The 16822-nt window shown below is 39.3% G+C and overlaps 1 long non-coding RNA gene across 1 annotated transcript; it reads right to left on the bottom strand.

Moving 5' to 3' along the window:
* Positions 1 to 368: 368 nt before the first annotated feature.
* Positions 369 to 15706, bottom strand: LOC102502657 (uncharacterized). Its single transcript, XR_334720.3, has 5 exons — positions 15672 to 15706; positions 7789 to 8001; positions 1261 to 1381; positions 759 to 870; positions 369 to 458 (listed from the first exon to the last, which is right to left on the bottom strand). It is a non-coding gene; the product is annotated as an uncharacterized LOC102502657 (long non-coding RNA).
* Positions 15707 to 16822: the final 1116 nt, after the last annotated feature.

Genomic DNA, 16822 nt, shown 5'->3' with positions numbered 1-16822 from the left:
AATTTTGAGAGTCACTAAATGTTTAAACATGTAATTAATTCTAAAGACATTTTATTTTTTGTTTACTCAGAAAACAGAAACAGATTGCAACAACAGACTATTAGACATGCCTTGGAATTTATATAAGAAACCAATGAGTTTTAAAAAATAATTAAGATCTAGATATGAAGAGTTAAAGCTGTCAAAGCAAATAAACTTAAAATACAAAGTTGTTTTTCATAAAGACTCCCTCCTCTCTCTTCTGTTCTATCAGGTGAGGAAGTGTTTGATCCTTCTGAAGGAAGCAGCATTTAAGATGTCATCTTGTCAACAAAAACCAAGCTCTCACAAGACACCACATCTGTTTCCAGGAAGTGTTTGATCCTTCTGAAGGAAGCAGCATTTAAGATGTCATCTTGGCAACAAAAACCAAGCTCTCACAAGACACCAAATCTGTTTCCAGTTTGATCTTGGACTTCCTAGGAAAAACAGAGAAATAAATCTCAGTTGTTTTTATAAATTATTTGGTCTTGACTATTTTGTTATAGCAGCACTAACAGACTAAGATATACATAAAAACAAAAATCCATAAGCAATGATAGACTAGACTTTGTGGGCCAGTCTGAGCATTGAGCTCTGACTGTTGGGCAGCATTATGGTTTTATTCTTGCCAATCCACTTCTTGACCATGTGGCCTTTCTTGCAATAACTCTCCTAGGTGCCCTCCTTACATACTGCCTTCTGCCCCCACCCACGTACCCCACACCCCTGCCTCTCACCTCAGAACATTCTGTCTGCCCTCCTGTCAGTCAGAGGGGCTTTATAATGTGGGGTACATGGAAGATCCAACAGTTTCAACAAGAAGCAAGTGGAGAGCTAATCTGTAGGCCCCTGGAGGAAAGAGCAAGCCAAAGTTTGGAGGTGGTTAGCTCGACAATCAAAATGACAGCATGGCCAAAGAGGGTGGATTCTGAGGCTCTAGTCCCTGAGAGACTGGTGGTGAGGGGAGCTAGGCAGAGGCCCAGTTCAAAAGACAGTAGGGACTAAGCAAGAGCAGAGGAAAAGAACCAAGAGAACCAGAGAGCAGCTAGTTGAAATAGAATCCAAGACCAGGGGAGTGGTCCTAGGGAATGGAGCCAGGAGTCTAAGTGCCAGGTGGAGGGTTAGAGAGGGTGGAGTAAGAGAAACATCTCAAGGCCACAGTTAGCTGGTGAAGCCAGTCCTGGCGGCAGAACTGCCCACTAAGTTCGACAGAACCCCGTGGAAATTGGACAGCACAACCTGTCTTTCAGCTCCACTCTGACTTTCTCCAGATGCTCTGTGCAGTTTGAAGTATTGCTCAGCTTTTCATATAAAAACTCATAATCCTTTTGAGAACGTAAGTGGTTCAATTCTCTTCATTCTAGGGATTCACAAATATGAAAAGATGAAGCAGTTTTCCCAACGTCACTCGGCAAGACCAATGAAGCTCAGAGCTCTGAGTCTTCGTCTAAGGGTCCAATAGCAAAGCCTTCCAAACAAATATACCAAAGCGACAAAATAAGTCAGAGTCAACAAAAAGTCACATGAATTAAATTGTATTTTTTTCATTTTCATGAGAAAACTTGCTTCTGACCAAAATACTGAGTTCTTTTTCTTATGTTTTATAGCATGGGGTTCTTGTTCTTTCTTAACTCTCATAAGAATTTCCCAACAATCTTCATGTTCTTAAGATCCTGAGAGAGCCAAGGACATTCCTGAAGACTGGATTTATTTAAAACGCTGAGATGTCAATTTCTAGATATTTCATTCCATTGAATTTTGAGAGTCACTAAATTTTTATACATGTAATTAATTCTAAAGACATTTTATTTTTTGTTTACTCAGAAAACAGAAACAGATTGCAACAACAGACTATTAGACATGCCTTGGAATTTATATAAGAAACCAATGAGTTTTAAAAAATAATTAAGATCTAGATATGAAGAGTTAAAGCTGTCAAAGCAAATAAACTTAAAATACAAAGTTGTTTTTCATAAAGAATATTTTAAAGGCTGTGTAAGGTGTATCCATAATAAAAATATTTTATAAAATTGTTTTAGAGTCAGAAGACAAACCTATTACCGAAAGTTAGCTCGGAAGGGAAACAGGTAGTTGTTTCCTAAAATAAAGCACTAAGGACTAGGCGGCATAACTCAAAAGAATCCTGATTTTTATTATGTGTCTCATTTTTACTTCTAGGTTTAAAGAAAATATTCTTCATATTTTCAGGTTTTTCAGTAACTAAATAATTTAATTCTAAGCTAATCAAAGTCTAAATTGGCTTTAATAAAGGAAATTTGTGTAAATCCAGTAAATTCAAGAAATATCAGTGTCTATGATTGAAGGGTTACTTTCACTCTTCTGATAGTTTTCACTGCTCTTGAAGTGAGCAGTAGCCCTCTTTCCTCCAGAAGCTTAGTTTCCATTGGAAGTGGTTGTCTTCTCACTTTCCCTCTCTCCCTCTTTCTGTCTCTCTCTGACCAAATTTTTTAAAAATAATAAATTAAAAGTAAATTAATAAAACTGAATTGAGCTAATATGACTGATCTACTCCCACAGTTACGGGCGTTTGTTGATTGAATATAAAACTTATTCTTTGTTCAATTCATTTAATTAAGTAATATCTATTGCTAAAGTATCAGAAACTGTGTACTGTTTTTATCATTGAGCAAATTAGTCAAGGCCAATTCAGGCTATGGTAACAACCTCAAACTCCCAGTGGCTTTACACAGAGTTTATTTATAGCTCATACAAAACTGGGCAGGTGACCTTGAGTGAAGCTGCCCTTTACATGGTGTGTTGATATGCCTGCATGTTTTGGTTATACAGAGACATCCATATCAAAATAGCCTTCTATAATTGCCACGGCTAGAGAGAGAACAGGGAAAATCATGTTCTGACTCTGAAGTCCTTTAACCTGAAGAAACACAGAATTTCGCTTACATCCTTTTAGTTTATTTATTTTTCTTTAGAAAATAGGGCGCATATAGGGCGCATAGATGCTATAGGGCGCATGCGCTTGCCAGAAAGAAAGAGAGAGATGGAGAGATAGAAAGCGAGAAATCATCCCCAAGGGGGGATGGCCATGCCACAATCTCTTCTCCTCCATTCTCCTCTCGGGGATCTTGGGCACGCACACACACGCGCCCGGCATGAGTTTAAGCCACTGGGTCCAGGATCCAAACTGTGGTCTACTACATGGGAGTTCAGTGATATAGCCATTACGCTAACTGCTGGTCCCACATCCTTTATTTTAGGTTTATTTATTTCTTCTGAGTGAGAGAGAGAAGAGACAAGAGACAGACAACCCCAGTAAGACCTTGATACCATAACCCACCTAGCCTCAGCTGGCCCAGACAAAGGCCTGTGCACACATGACCGACATGGTCAGGGAAGTCCTGGGACATATACTCAAGCGTTTTCCATGTGGGCCCAGTTGCATTACCACTGCATCATCACCTGGCCCCCATTTACATTTATTGATCGAAGTGGGTCATATCCATAATGTCGAAGAAATTAGGAAGGAATCTGTCCAGTAAGGGAAGGAGAATCCAAAGGATTGAAGCATTAAGAAAGAGCACAGTGGGTTGGGCAATGAGCTTAACACAGTGGTTTTCAAACTTTAGTGTGTGTCTAAATTATGGCAAAGTTTGTTAAACCAGAGATCGCTGAGCCCCACCCCCCAGAGTTTCAGTAGGTCTGGGCAGGACTGAAAAATTTTCCATTTTAACAAGTTTCCAGGAAATGTTGATGCTGCTAGTCCAGAAATCTTGTTTTGAGATCCTGGGTTCAAAATATCTATAAGCAGTCTTTTCTTATTTTAAAAGGCCACAATTTAAACTGAGTTAGAGTGCAAAAAAAAAAAAAAGTTTCTACTTAATTGAGAGAAATACTAGCGTGAAATGATCAGGAGTGGCCAAGACCAGCACAAATAACAGCTACAGCTACTGCCTCCCCCACCTCCTCTCACTTGCTTGAGGGGATTCCTCTCACCTTCCCGCCTGATCTTACTCTAGCACCTTGTCATGGCTCCATTTCTAGCTACCTATCCTTCCCTCTGGTCCTCTTTTACTCTCAGTCACCCTAAGACCACAATTTTGTACATTTACTTTCACCATTGATCAACACTTAGCTGCTTAATAAGGTCCAAATCCCTACCCTGTTTATCCTGGACTCCAGTGTGATTGAGAATAGATTATATGGAAAGGAAGTTGGCAGAACCATGGAAGAGACAGTAGCAGTAGTTAAGGAGATGCCTAAGGAGAATGGGTCCCATATCAACATCTCAGAAGAAACTGTCCCGACAGAATACTTTTGGCAAGATCCATTAGTGCAATCATTATTAATGATCACCTGCTGTGATCATTAATAATATGGAGGAAAACATTAGCCCCTCTATGACCAGGAAAACAATTGGCAAGAAACCTAAGGCCCAGTTGGGTGCTTCTGTATTCGAGTTCCCATGAACTCACTTTTCCCAAAACATTTAGCCCTTAGAGCCCATGGGCCTCTCTCTTTGGGGAAGGCAGATGCAAAATAGTGGAAACAAAAGAAAATGCCAGGTTTTAGAATAGGTGGCAGGGCAAGCCAGAGACCTCTCAAGGCGGGCCATTACTACTGTTCACATGTCATCATCTGTTCTTACTTTAGTCTGCTCTTCTTTTGCTAACAACTCAATTCTGTCCTAGGTGATTAATAAAATAGAGATTTATTCAGCTCAAGGTTTGGGAGGTCCAAGGTCAAGGAGCTACATCAGGTGAAGGTCTTTTTGTTGGTGGGAATTCTCTGCAGAGTTCCAAGGCAGGACAGGGGATCACATGGGAATCGGATCAAGAGCAGAGCATATGTATCCTGTCTCTGTGTCACTTTGTTTATAAACCCACCAAGCTACAACCATGGTGAACCCACCCTGATAACCTTATGTAATCCTAATCACCTCCCAAAGGCCCTCCCTCTTAATTCTCCAGTCATATTAAGTTTCTATGCGCTTAATCCCATCACAACCAAATTACAACTCATGAATTTTGAAGGGACACATTCAAACCATAGTACCATCTATCACGTATCCTGTAAGCCAGATTTCTGTGGCTATTCCAAAGGCTCTCTCTGGTTTCCCAGCAGGAAAGACTATGCAGGTTCAACCCCAATTTTCTAGTGTCATTGGTCATCTTTGCAGATATTGGGACAGGCACAGCCAGGCATGCTTTCCCATAATATCCATGAAGCATAAACAATGTGCCTCAACTCTGACCTAGAGAGGACACTTCTGGGGTTGATGATGCTGCATCAACTAAAAATGAGAACGTTTTGTTTCCTTGTGTTATTTGATGACACCAGATTCTATGGCATCTATTTCAGTTCTCCAAAAGTGAAAAGCTATTGGGCCCACCTGGGTGCCTCTGCACTCAAGTTCCCATGAACTCACTTTTTCCAAAATACTTAGTTGGCTGTGTAACCAGGTGTCAAGTCATCAAAATTCATGAGATGTGTCAAATACCCAAGGTATAATTTAAAATTAGGTCTGCTGCTAACATTAACCTTGTCCATAGGGGATTCCCAGACCCCTTCTGCTACTCACCACTCACAGTCTATGAGTGGAATTTCTGAGCAGTCAGCAATTCCAGGTTTTTGATGGTTTGTAATTTCAGTTTCTTCACTACTTTATTAACTTGTGATTCCTTTTTCTTTATCATAATAGCTTTCTGTGTTCTACTGTTAACACTGAGTTCCCTACTTAGTTTTTTTTTCTCTTTTTTTGCTGTAGGGCGCGTGCGCTCGCCAGACAGAGAGAGACAGAGAGACAGAAAGCGAGAAATCACCCCCCAGGGGGGATGGCCACACCACAATCCCTTCTCCTCCGTTCTCCTCTTGGGATCTTGGGCACGCATGCACACGCGTCCGGCGTGAGTTTTAAGCCACCAGGTCTGGGACACAAACCGTGGTAGACTACATGGGAGTCCAGCGACATAGCCATTACACTAACTGCTGGTCCCCCTACTTAGTTTTGTAAGCTTTTTCCTTGGTTATGTTTGTTCTTATTCATTGTATACATTTTTGTCTGTTTTGTCATGGAAAGATAATAAGGGACTATTAATATATTTTGGTATGGTTCTGTAATGTTAAGAAATTTTTCAGAAAATGTAAAAGATAAAATTAAGGAGAAGTGCATCTATATCAAAATCAACTTTTATCTTTTTTATTATCTTAAAAATTAATACTTATTCTCCCAAACCCATTGTAAAATTGTACAGTTGAGTTTTGTTGTTTTGTTTTGGGGTTTTCCTGCTATAGAACACATGTGCTCATCAGAGACAGAAAAGGGGGTTGGAGAAGTAAGAGATCATCCCCCAGGAAGATAATCACACTACAGTCTCCTCTTGGGATCTGAGACAGCAAAGCTGCTGGGTCTGGGACTTGAAACACATAGTTACCACATGGGATCCAGCAGCCTTAACCACCATGCCAACCATCGGCCCTGAATCTCTTTTCTAAGCCTAGGCTGAAGTAGCTGCCACTACCCATGGCTCATCCTTCTTACTGGAATGAAGGGGCACGAGAGGAGAGTGCAGAAGTATGCAGTGTCTCTTGAGACCTTGGCTTGGAACCAACACATGGTTACCTCTACCCACATTTCATTGGCCAAAGAAGGTCACATGGCCAAGCCCAATATCAAAATGGTATACAAAAATATAATCTTCCTACAGTGAGAAGTACTTCAAATCCCATGAAAGATAAGACATACCATGTTATTATAGAGTGGAGTGAAGATTTCATTTTATAATGTGGGGGCAATAATCCTGATTACTATAGATAAAATAAGACTTTTTAAGAATTTTTTTTAACTTTTTATTTTTTAATTCAACCAGAGAGGGACAGAGCGAGTGAGCAAGTGAGAAAGCAAGCCACCAGGTCTGGGACTCGAACCATGGTCAGCCATGTGGAAGTCCAGTGCCCTTAACCACCACACCACCTGCTGGCCCCAAAACAAGACTTCTTAACATCATCAGGAACTATAGACTTCATCAACAGATGAGTTGGGTTTCATATGCATATGATATATTTTTTTAGACAAAGTCTCATTTTGTCTCAGTCCTCCTACCTCAGCTTCCCAAACTGCTGTGACTACAAGCACAGGCCACACACCTAGCTTTAGGGTAGGCTAGGACCTGAAGTTGGGCTTTCCCTGTGATTTCAACCTGCAGAGCGGTAGCATCTTTACCAATAGGCTACTGAGGCTGGGCCAAGAATGTGATGTCATACATGATACAATCTATTTGAAGCCTTAGAAACTCTCTGTGGACTTCTGGATTCAAAATGATCAGTCAGTGATCTGAACTCTTTCTCCCACCTTCCCAGTCTACTAAACTGGTATTCAACTGTGGCCAAGAGGGCCCCGTTTTATATTTCTGAACTGAATACAAGCTAACCCTTAGAAAGGCAGCACTTCCTTCCCTCCTAATCTAATTTAGTGCTTGGAAAAGTTCCCTGTTTAAGATACTCATGCTCTAAATTTAAAAGAATTCTATTTCTTCAGGCAAGTTTTTTTTTTTTCTTTTAAATTCAGTTTCATAATGGAGTCTAATCAGAATGGTCCAGAATGAGGATGGGTGGATGGATAAGGAAAGAATCAGGAGTTACAAGGGATGCTGCAAGTCCACTAAGCTGTTAGATGTCATTCTGATCTCAAAGATTTAAACAAAAAGAAATGAAAAGGAAGACGGGGGAAAAAACACTTTTCTTTGAAATCTCAGAGTTGTTTGCTTCTAAAAGCAAAAATGTTGATCTTACCTCTTAGCAGAGTATTTTTCCTATTGATTCATCACTTTATTGCTTTTCTGTCTTCTCAGAACTTGAATGGGCATCCCTTTCAGTGGCCAGTAATCTTTCTTCTTGACTGTGTCCAGAGACCTTGCTCTTTTCATCCTTGTTCATTTTTTTCCTTCTGATTCTGCTGTTTGATGCTTTTTGTTCTTGTCGAATCTTTGAAGCCATATTCAGACTCTGTTTAATGTTTTTAAACACACACATACATTCGTTTTAGGGGGATAAAAATGACATGTATTTTGAAAGTCATGTGAAATCACTGAACATACTGTTGGGCAGTGTGGTCATTTGTCCTTTTCAGTGAGAAATTTTAGCTTCCTATATTCTGTGTATTCTGCAGGGCACTTACTTTACTTGAGATAACTCCTTTCAACCCTATCATTATATTACAAAATGAAAAACACCCCCACTTTTTTTTTTGTCTGTAAATTTATGAGGCAATTCCAGAATAATAGCTTGCATTAAGGCCTTGCAGTTCTTCCACTTTATGGTTAACAAGAATCCTGAGCCCAAACCATGGAACAATGCAAGGTTGAACCAGTCAGAGACAGAAAACCACTATTTTAAGCTATGCTATTATTTAAGAAACTTACTTGGCTCCTTGGGTTTTAAAAGAAAAAGGGACAGAATTGTGAATGTTTTAATCCTTTTTATTGTATTACATGATTTACATATATTCACTGTACATATTTGTGTACAGTATAGTTTTTAAAAGCATGTGCCTAGTGTATAATAATCAGATCAAGAATATGATTATATTCATTATCTTCAACCCTTAACACTACATTTGGTTGTGAACATTTATTTATTTATTTATTTATTTATTTATTACTATGGGTATTCTTGGAGGAGAGAGCTAGGCAACGTATATGTGGTTTTATTTGTATGCATTCGTAAAGACACAATTTATTTATTCATTTATTTATTTTGCTATAGGGCACGTGCGTTCGCCAGAAAGACAGAAAGCGAGAAATCATCCCCTGGGGGGATGGCCATGCTACAATCCCTTCTCCTCCATTCTCCTCTCGGAATCTTGGGCATGCACACACACACGCCAGTCATGAGTTTAAGACACCGGGTCCTGGACTTGAACCACGGTCAGCTACATGGGAGTCCAGCAACATAGCCATTACGCCAACTGCTGGTCCCGTTGTGTACATTTAATATTCATTCTGCTAGTCTTTTTTGGTGGGAGGGGAGGTATATAATGAATTATCAACTTGACCTTGCTATTACTTTTACATGAGGAAGTAAATAGTTAACTATATAGACTGATTTTTTTTTAAATCCAGCTTACTATTCAGATAGTAAAATTTCAGAGAAGGCACTGGATTTTCTAACTCTGTTGATTAATTTGGTAATTTGCATAAATAATTTACATAAATAATACTGCTATTTAACTACAGTGAGCGACCCAGCTCCCAAATATTAGGAAAACATTCAATCTAATGAACACTTATTAAACATCATTTTACCTAAGTGGAAAAGGATTATTCCTCCTTTATGAGCTTCCTCAGGGCATAGCTTCTTGAAAGTCGATATAATCAATTAATTTCCAGTATAATATCCTAAGACAGTTTTATTAACTTAGTGGTTATTCAATTAATAATAATTAAGCGTATTTTTTCAGACTCAATCACTGATCACTTGGTAGTAATTAACTAAACAGAACCACAAAATGGAGTCAGGAATGAAACTGATTTCATCTGGATTAAGTTAATAGGGTTTACAGTGCAATTCATGGAGGAAGACAAGGATAAATGCCTGCAGGACAAAATTGCATGAAATGATTAAAGGGAGCAGTGCTGACCTTTATTTTGAACTAGAATAGCTTTCCCATCTAGTCTCTTCACTAAGAATTGTTCATTCCCAATATTTTCCAATCCTTCTGGGCATATTAAAACAGGAAAGATTGAATATTAAGAGATTTTCCTTCTGGCCCAATATAGTAATATAAATAAGGAATCCGAGTCTAATTATCCACCATTACATTCATCCCCTAAGAAGAAAATAAATGTAAAGTTTAAAAACATGTTTAATACGTTAGTCTTTTTTAAAGACCTAGAGAAAGCCTCATTTCTGATTTGTATGGAAAACAAACATATAGTATATATTGTTATTTGTTTCTGATTTTAGAATTTGAAGGAGGAGGACAGGATGGAGGACCAGCGGTAAAATGCAGCACCATGAGACAGACCCACAGGGGAAGTTTCCAGGTTTCATATTTGGAGACCTCCCTGAATACACTGGACACCCACATGTCCCTGTTCTGAGGTTGACTGAGGTGAAGGGTGGGTCAAGCTGTCAGGACCCTGTCGGAATTTTCTCTTTCTCTCCGTCTCTCCTTTTCCTTTGTCTTTCCTTCCATTCCAAACAGTGCAGTCCTAAAGCCATGAACTGAGTCAGAGTAAGGTAGGCTTCTTTCCCTGAAGACAGAGGCACAGTGGCCGAGAGCAGGGTTGTCAGAGCTCAAACGGAGCAAGTGCATGACCACCCAGGATGTCTGCCACATGATGGGGAGCCGGTGCTGGGTGAGAAGAGTGTCCACAAGAGGAAGCAATCTACTGGGGGCTGTCAGAGCCCAACCAGGGCGAGGCAGCCAACCAGGCACGGGGGCTGCCCAGCACACAGTGCTGAAGCCTATCGCAGTAAAAGGCCATCCATGAAGTGGGGACAGCCTGGCACAAGGTGTCTCATGCCAAGTGAGGAGAGTACCTCTGTGTGTAAGAAGACATCACCAGAGGTGTGTTATACACAGGGGGTGGATAAAATAAATGAATTAAGGACATTAAGGGTCGAGTTTCTCATTGTCAGAGAAAGGACATGCAAATATGGAAAGGAAAAAAAAATCTAGAATGAACCCTGGGGTGTCAGATTGGAATTGGAAGCATCAGGTGAACTCATAATTTTCAGTTTACATGGTGTAGAGATACAAATAAATAAATAAATAAATAAATAAATAAATAAATAAATAAAGATGCAGCTGTGTCTTTACAAATGCATACAAATAAAACCACATATACGTTGCCTAGCTCTCTCTTCCAGGAATACCCATAGTAATGAACACAGCTAGCACACAGATCCTGGGTTATAAATACAATAGCCGGACAGAAAGCTAGGTTTCTTTAAAAAATGGAAGATTCTAGAGCTGGAGAAGGGAAGTACAGAATAAGTGTGTAACATCTTGTTGTATCAGAGAGTAAGGAAGTAATCAAAGAATAATGAAGAAACGTCAAAAGGAGATAGAAGCAAGCCTGACAGATCTGCCTTGGGCAATCCAAGGATAATTGGAGTGTCAACATTAAAATAGTAATTATAACCTACTACATGAAATAGGAAAACATGAGTCCAAACAGATTTAAATGCATTTTTGAATTAAATGTTTCATAACAAATATAATTTCAAAGCTTTAGAGGGAGTTAAAACTAACTTTCAATGGAAAATTCTGACATATCAACCTATCAGGTAATCAAAGTAAACTTCACTAGTAATGGGACAAATCTAAATTGTATAAGACCTGATAAGATGCAAAAGAGAACAGGTATTTCTACTGTACTAGTCAGTATTCTCCAGAGACACATGGCAGATAGATGATAGATGACAGATAATAGATGAGCTAGCTAGCTAGCTAGATAATTGATAGATAGATAGATAGATAGATAGATAGATAGATAGATAGATAGATAGATAGATAGATAGATAGATAGATAGATAGATAGATAGATAGATAGATAGATAGATAGATAGATAGATAGATAGATAGATAGATAGGAAAAGAGGATTTATTAGGGAAACTGGCTCACATAATACTGGAGGCTGAGAAGTAACACATTAGACTATCTGGAAGATGGAGAACCAGGGAAAAATGTTAGAATGGCTGTCCAAGTCTAAGGGCCTCAGAATCAGGGAAGTCAATTGTGTAACTCTTAGTCTGAGGCCAAAGGCTTGAGGAGGTAGTGGTGACAGTGGGGTGTCACTAGTGTAAGACCTAGTGTTTTGCATGCAGAAGAGAGACCAACATCACCTTTCCCCTTCCTTTTTGTTCTATCCATGCCCCCAGATGACTGGACAGTGCCTACATTGATAACAGACCTTCCCTAATCAGTCCACCACTCACAGACCAGTCTGCTCCCAGACACACCCAGAAATAATGTTTTACCAACTCTCTAGGTACCCTTAATGTAGTCAAGTTGACACCTAAAGTTAATCATCACCTACAACAGATGCATAGCCTGAAAGAAATCATGAAGAAACATCAGACATTTTACAAAAGAACTGACCCATGAAACTGCCAAGGTCAAAGAAAGACTGAGGACTTCTTTCAGACTGAAGGAAAACTAAAATGAAAACTAAATGTTGCACGTGACTCTAAACAGGAGCCTTTTGCTATAAAGCACATAATTGAAATGATTGGCAAACACAGTCTAAAGATTATAAATTAGCAATGTATCAGTGTTAACTTGCTCATTTGGTTGGTTGTATTGCAATTAGGTAGAAAATGTGCTTACAGAGAAACACACAGTACAGTATTTAGGTGTGAAGAGACATCAGGTCAACCACTAAGTCAAGTTTTCAGGAAAAGAAAAAGTTTACTGTCCTATTCTGGGCCAGTCGCTCAGCTTAAGTGGTTAAGGGAGCAGAGTTCCACAGGGGTGACCATGGTTTGCATGCCGGCTCTGACAGCTTGAAAACATGCTGGACACATATGATGCGTGCTCCAAATTCCAAAAGAATGGAGAAAAGTTGGGGTAGGGATTATAGCATGACCACGCCTTCTCTCTCTCTCTCTCTCTCTCTCTCTCTCTCTCTTCTCGGGGGTAGGGAGGCAGGATGCTTTTTTCCTCATCTCTGACTCTGGTAAGTGCATGGACTCTCTGTTGGAAGGAAGGAAGAAAGGAAGGAAGGAAGAGACAAAGAAGAAGACTGAGGACTAGGTTTGACTTCATGACCTCTTGAGTCTAGTTGCCAATTCAGAGTGTTCCTTCTCACTTCTCTTTTTTCTTACTCTGTTCCTTCATTATTAAAGGATCAGAGTATGTGATCTGGGCCCTGGTTATTGAGTTCTTGTCCAGCCCTCAGGTTTAGTTAACAAGGACAACAATATTTGCTTTTGTATAGTGAGTCCCATGTTCTGAAGCACAATCATTTGGGAATCATTTTTCTTTGTAGAAACTGAGACCTACTCGAGACAAATAAAAACAAACAAAAAGATTGGAGGTGGGTGTGAATGTCAGACTCTGTATCAAGTCTCTGCCTTATACTGGGATTTGGTTTTGTATTTTCCTTCCCATTCCACACTATCTTAGCATATTTATGTGTGTTCAAAGTAAATAGAAAATTAGCAGTTATACTTAAACATAACCGGCCCTAGGGCCTAGTAGTTGAGGGAGTCAGGTCCCACATGGCCAACTGCAGTTTGAATCCCAGCCCCTGCTGAGAAACATACCAAGCATGTGTGCATGCATGACCCAGATCCTGATGGGTAGAGAAATAGAGAAGCAGGTACTGCAGCATGACTGTACCCCACTAAGGGTGCTTTCTCCTTCTCTCTCTATTTCTTCTCTAGTGAACACATGTGCCCTCTGGCAATTAAAAAAAAAATAAGCCAGTAGATGGTATCACGGTTGGGATACTGGACTCCCACATGGCTGACAGCAGTTCAAGTCCTGCGCCTGGTGGTTTAAAAATCATACCAGGTATGTTTGCATGCATACCCAAAATCCCAGGAGGAGAATGGACAAGAATGGATTGTGGTGTGGACATTCCTCCCTCCTCCCTGAGGGTGATTTCTCTCTGGAGAGTGCATATGCCCTATGACCGAAACAAAAAAAGAAAAAAAAAAAAGAAGTTAGGCAAAGTCACTGCATACACCATACACATAAAGAAATATACTATGTAATATGCCAACGTTATTTCTGGATGATGAGATTTTTAAGTGACTTGTCTAATCATGCATTTTTGAAATCTACAATAAACATATATTACCTTCATAAATATATTTTTTTAAAGAGCAAACACAGAGACCAACAGATAGGATCATTATTATATTGCTGGACTTCCACATAGTCAAGTGCAGTTCGAGTCCCAGACCTGGCAGCCTGAAGCACAGTGGGCACTTGTATGTGTGTGTTCAAGATTCCAAGAGGAGACTGGAGGAGAAGGGATTGTGGCATGGCCATCCCCTCTGGGGGTTGATTTCTTGCTTTCTGTCTCTCTGTCTCTGACACTCTGGTGAGCGCACATGCCCTATAGCAAAAATCTCTCTTAAAAAAAAAAAAGAAAAAAAAAACAGGAAACATGTAAGACTTTTTTTTAATTCTTAACCTCTTTACTCCATATATATCCCAGAAGTTATAAGAGTGAGATTCAAATAAACCAATTAAATGATTGTTGGTAAAATTAACAACCATAACAATAACTCAAGAAAAGATTTAGTTACTTCTAGGATATAAATATACATGAGATTCTTCCGATTGTATCTTATATGCTGGTTACACACCAGCTGCCAAAGTATTATTGCCTATTTTAATCTAGAAATATAATATTTTACTATTCTCCACTGCCAAGATTTCCAAGCCATGCTTAATAGTAGGCAGCTTCACAAAGGGAAACCAGCTCTTTCTGGAGGAGTGACTATCACCCAGCCTCCGGATGCATAGAATCATGGAACAGCAGAAGAAAACTCACTGCTGTCCTTAGGAGACATTGCTGAGGACTTTGATTATTATTTTACTGCAATTTCTCCATGAGATATTCCTCACTGGCTTTCTTAGTATCAAGAAGGGTTTTGTTCTTTCTAAGTCACTTTTGGGCCTTTATTTCTCTACATATGAGCTACTGGGAAGTGAAGTGCCAACTTTGTAGCCAACCTGAGCAAAGAAACCCATCTTACAGCACACATTTCATGTAATAAACCAACTCCGAGTCTCATCAGCAACTTCCCACCCTCATTTCAGATTCTGCTATTCTCATCCACTTGCTTCCAATTTTAAGTATCTCTTTATACCACATATATTTTGGCAAGTAATCTTAAATCCTCTCTGGGATACGAAAGCCAAAAATAAATGCATGCATACAAGTGTACATATAGACATACAAATGTACATATGCATGCATAGATCATGTCATGATGACTATGTGAAGCATTGATTCTTGGCTGTGTGAGTTACTATGTTTCTCATACCATGTCTGCCTATCACAAGTAATATTCAATAAGTAATTCAAATATACTACCCTAAATTCTTGTCCTTTCTAATATTTCTAGTCCATTGCCCTTAATATGCCACAATTAGAGACAAAGTCATTTATAAGCAAAGTAACTGCTTCAGGATCTGAATTCAACCATGCGATCCATTTGGCCTTGCTGGGCTGATTCACACCTCTTAGTATGTTAGCAGAATTCTCTAGATTGCCCTCAAGAGGAAACAGAAATACCTCCCTTAAGGTACTCTCTGACTATAAAAGGACTGATAGTTTGTTTCCAAAGCTGCATGTGGAAGAAGGAGAGGATAAGAAGAGAGAGGGAAAGATTTTTGACATGTTCTAACTATCTGATCATATAAAGACACATGTAACTATTTCCAGTTTTTGAAAAAGAAAATCATGTGCAAGTTAGTAACAGTAAAAGTTATGTTTCCCATATTAGTGAGTCAATGAATGTTGACATGGGAACTGACGGCACGGAGAAACATTTCTCAGATATTTAAAACAAGAGGCAAAGAAAAGTGTGTGTGTGTGTATGTATAAAATAAAGTAAGATCAGAGGAAACAAAGATCACGAGAAAGAACCAAAATTTTGGGGCCAGCAGGTGGCATAGTGGTTGAAGGGTAGGACTCACATGGCCTACCTTGGTTCGAGTCCTGGATTCAGCAGATTGCAACTCATGCCAGGTACGTGTGCCTGTGTGCCCAAAATCCTAAGAAGAGAATGGAGAAGAAGGGATTGTGGCATGTCCATATCTCTTGGGGGGGGTGGATTTCTTACTTTCCCTCTCCCCATGTCTGTCTCTCCAGAGTGCACGTACCCTCAGGCAAAAACCTTAAAAATAAAAGAGAGAGAGCCAATGTTTGTTGTAATACAGAGCCCTCCTTTAGATTATAAACAAAATAAGAAAAATGTCCAACCTAATATTCATAAAAAGTTGGGTTTTATTTCAAAAATAGAAATATGGTTTTGATTTTTTAAGCTTTGGTGATTATTCCTACATTGAGCTAACACTCAGTAGATTTTCTTTTTTAACCAGTCACCACTGTGACAAGTATGTTTTCAAAATGATTCCACTCATGGGGAATATAAAATTTTGATCCAAATCAGTTCCTTGAGATGTGGCTTTAGGAGAGATTCCAAGGGAAACTGCTGATATTGCAGGTAAATAGCAAGTGTTTACATTTCCAAAGCCTCGAAAGCTGTGTTCTGGAGGAGCCTGCCCCTGAAATCAGAGCTCTAAGAGAGGACAGAATGAAACCTCAGAGCTCGGCGCAAATGTCCCAAACTTTCACAAACTTGAGCAGGCACAACTAAACCTTATTTCCTAGAACCATAAACAACAGGGTACAGAGGGAAACTGGAAACCTAGAATTCCCATTAAGCCATTAAAAGAAATTGTTCAAATATTCCAGGAAATGGTCGAAAGATATTTTATACAAAAATTGCACCACTTTCTTCACTAGGCAGAGAACGAAATGAGTTTAGAATGCCTACAACAAGGAGAAGCCACTGACCATGTACACGTATACACACGTGCACGATCCGTCCCTGAGTTATGAAGGCTCCACTTACAGTTTTTGTACTTTAAAAAGGTGCGGACTGGGCTGCCTCTCTCTCTCTCTCTCTCTCTCTCTCTCAGATTTGCATTTGCTGCCAAATTATGTTGGTCAATCATATTTATTATTGGTTTATCTTATTATTGTTGATAAACATCTTTTTATTATTATTTTAATTGACACATAATAATTGTACACATTGGGCTTAAAATAAAATTTAAAAATAAAATAGTCT

Source organism: Tupaia chinensis, unplaced genomic scaffold (genome assembly GCF_000334495.1).
Source record: "Tupaia chinensis unplaced genomic scaffold, TupChi_1.0 Scaffold000272_1, whole genome shotgun sequence".
Classification (NCBI taxonomy): domain Eukaryota; kingdom Metazoa; phylum Chordata; class Mammalia; order Scandentia; family Tupaiidae; genus Tupaia; species Tupaia belangeri.
This window is presented reverse-complemented; position numbering and strand designations above follow the sequence as displayed.